The following is a 3,489-nucleotide window of genomic DNA, read 5'->3' on the forward strand; positions in this document are numbered from 1 at the left end:
ACTGTGCGAAGATCTTTGGGGAAGAACACTAGGTGGATATCTACTCCCCCTCGGAGGTCACTGAAGAGGCACTAACCCACAGCAAACAGCAAGAAGGAATGTGCTATCAGAGATATGTTGCCTGGATTCTCCCCCAGACCAACTTTCCACCATTGGGCACTAATCTCCCCTAGGTGGATGCACATCTTGGCGGCTTTAATGGTGATATCGGTCAAATCTGCGAACTCCCTGGCAGTCGGGGATCTTGTGGGTAGGGTCATGGTTCTACCCCCAAATGGAATGCCGATCAAAGCATAGAAGCACATAGGCGCAATGGTGATCTCACCCATAGGAAGGTGAAAAGTGTGAGTACTCAACCACCACCGCTCCATCAGGGTCCCCACCAATGTCGAATTAAACTTTTGGGTCTACAAGGGCCAGCCGGCACAGATAGGTATCATCAACCATCTCCTTCACCCTACACAGGAGCATCCTATGCCAAGACTAAACCATGTTCGGATGGCCATAGAAGGCCAAGGTCGGCGGTTCCTTCCCCTCATGGTAATGGAAATAATAAATAAATAACAAAAGAAAAGAAGCAACAAAAATAAAAACCAATACAAAATAGGAATAAAGATGATCAAAATAATGAATAAAATGTAAAGACTTACCTAGGAACCCCATTTGGAGTTGCAGATGTGATTTCGACTGTTGTGAAGGGTTTGCCCAGAATACCAATCGGCCCGGCCCTCATCCCTGTGGGAAGAACTACTGCAAATCTCAAGCTGGACCTCTCCCAGAGTCTTCCTCTACCTACTTTCGGCCATATTTTTAGAAATTATAAGAAACCCCAGAAATTTTCCCAATTGGCACAAAAGCCCACAAGAATGTCAAATTCTCCAAATAGCTCCTCCCTCAAGAACAAGATGAATATCTTCAAGAACTCCAAGAGCAAAATGAAGAACACTAAGAACAAGAGGAAAAACTTCAAGAAAAACCAGAGGGTTCCAAGAACTCACTTCACTCAGAAAAGTTAGAATGAAGAGTGAACAAGGGAGGGGACCCATTTTATACAAAAAAAAATTCCAGATCAAGCATTAAGAATCAAAAAATTCCAAATCAACATCAAGAATCAAATTCTAAACCAAAAATCAAGAATCAAGGAAAAATCAAGAGGAGACATAATTTACCCAGCCCCAGGTGGCCCAATCTCATTGACTCGACCCCAAGTGGCCTAATTGCATTTACTCAGCCCCAAGCCACCCAATCTCATTGACTCGGCCCCAAGTGGCCTAATTGCATTTACTCGGCCCCAGGTGGCTCAATCACTTTTATCTGGCCCCAGGTGGCCCAATGTTGTTAACCCGGCCCCGGGGGCCCTTTTTCCTTGAGTCAGATCAGAGTGGCCCGATCTCATATATCAAATCCCTGAACTGGCACATGTGAAGCCCAGCTAAGGAAAATCCAAGCATCAAACATTTTCTTTTACTTGTTGCAAGATTGGAAGAACAGTGAATTCCTATCTTATAACCATCGGTCCCAGATAGTCCAGATTGGCTCGAAAGACCCAACTTGGAGACCATATTCCTTGAACTGGCACATGTGAAGCCCAGCTAAGGAAGAATCAGGATCAAAGTACTAACTTTTTTTGTAGGATTGGAAGAGTAGCGAATTCCTTTCCCCCAATTGGCAGCCTAGGTAAGTCCTAAAAGATATATTATCTGTTGCATTTTTTCAACTCTATCATATCTAAGCAAGATGATGGCAGCATATGCTCTAGGTGACAAAATGTGGTCGTTCTTTTCTTTGCCCTTGGTCATTGGCACAGGGCTCGGCCAAAGAGGGGCATTCTGTAGACACTCAATTTTGTCACCCTCCTTTGGATATGATGAAATTTGGATCTTGGATGTGACTTCTGACTTTTGACCGACAGAGGTGCTGATGGAAACATTCCCCTACCCAAAACCCTGGAAATCCCTGCACGGGAGAGAAGGGGTCCAATTTTATCTTTTCATATATGAAGGAATCCGGTCAAGATGACCATACATATGAATAGTGTTCAAAAATACGATTCCAACGAAATATGGTACTAGAAAATCAGACTGATGGATCTCTCGTAATCATCACCAGAAAAACCTGTATTCGTGTGTGTGATGTGCGCTTTGGCCAACAGGCCAGCCCACGCGCGTGCTCGCTACCCATTGGTTGTAGCACATGCACGCAACCATGCCATGTACTCAACCATGCACATAGCCCCATATCCATGCACATAGCCATGCACACGCCCCATAGCCATGCACATAGCCCCATAGCCATGCACACAACCATGCACATCGACCCACAGCTATGCACACACCCTTGCACACTGCTGTCGCATGCTACATGCCCCCACCCCCATCGCACAGTGTGTGCACCCTCTCCACACTCGTGCATGCCCCCACTACACAACGTGTATGCCCTCACCACACTCGTGCTTGCCCCCGCCGCACAGAGTGGGCACCCCCACTGCATGCTGTGCATGCCCCTGCTGCATGTCGTGCATACCTTACCTAAATGGTTGTGCACACTGTGCCTGCACCATGCGTAGGTGGCCTACACACCCACGCATGCATGCACCCATTGTGCACATTACCCGTATACCCATGCATTCGCACACTCGTGACATCACCCGCACTACCTGCCTAAACTTTCTCTCCCCTCCCGCTTTTCTAAAAATTACCTTTTTTGGCTAAACCTTCTCTCTCCTCCTACTTTTTAAAAAACTGCCTATTCTGGAAAAACCTTCTCTCCTCCCGCTTTTTCCAAAAATGGCCTTTTTTGCTAAACTGTCTCTCTCATCTCGCTTTTCTGAAAATCACCTTTTCCTAGTTAAAATTTCTCTCTCCTCCCATTTTTTAAAAACCCCCTTTTACCCACTGAACAAAAGCCCTCCCCACCCATTTTTTCCTTCAACCTCCCCTTTTACCCATTGGACAAAAATCATGTCTCTTCACTTTAGGCAAGAGCCCCCCTTCCATCCCCTGAATAAAGGGATTCCCCTTCTCCTACTTGGCTGAAAAAAACTATAAATACCCCCCTCCCTTAGAAAAAAAGATATCAACACACCAGAATCCCCTTTTAGAGTGAAAATTTCCTCCCCTCCCCCCTCTTGATTTTCTTCTGATCTTCGGAGCGATCTTTGACAAGATCCAAAAACTCATTCGGATCTTCGAAGTGTTCATCGAGATCTTGAAGATCTTCAATCCAAATTCTTAGTTAGATCCAATTTTTAGCCAAAAATATTATGTTCTTGAGCCACCTCCCTTTAGTGTTCTTGAGCATTCTTAAGCGCTCTTGAGATAGAAATCCCCCGTTTAAGGTTCTTCGGGTCTATAAAGAGATCTTTGTTAAGATCTAAAACTTTGTTTGGATCTTCAAAGTAATTCGGGACTTTAGAGTTCTTCAATCCATTTTTAAGTCGGCCTATTTCTTTTCAGAAATAACCTTTCCTAGCCGAACCCCTGTCTGAGT

Source organism: Macadamia integrifolia, unplaced genomic scaffold (genome assembly GCF_013358625.1).
Source record: "Macadamia integrifolia cultivar HAES 741 unplaced genomic scaffold, SCU_Mint_v3 scaffold1736, whole genome shotgun sequence".
Classification (NCBI taxonomy): Eukaryota; Viridiplantae; Streptophyta; class Magnoliopsida; order Proteales; family Proteaceae; genus Macadamia; species Macadamia integrifolia.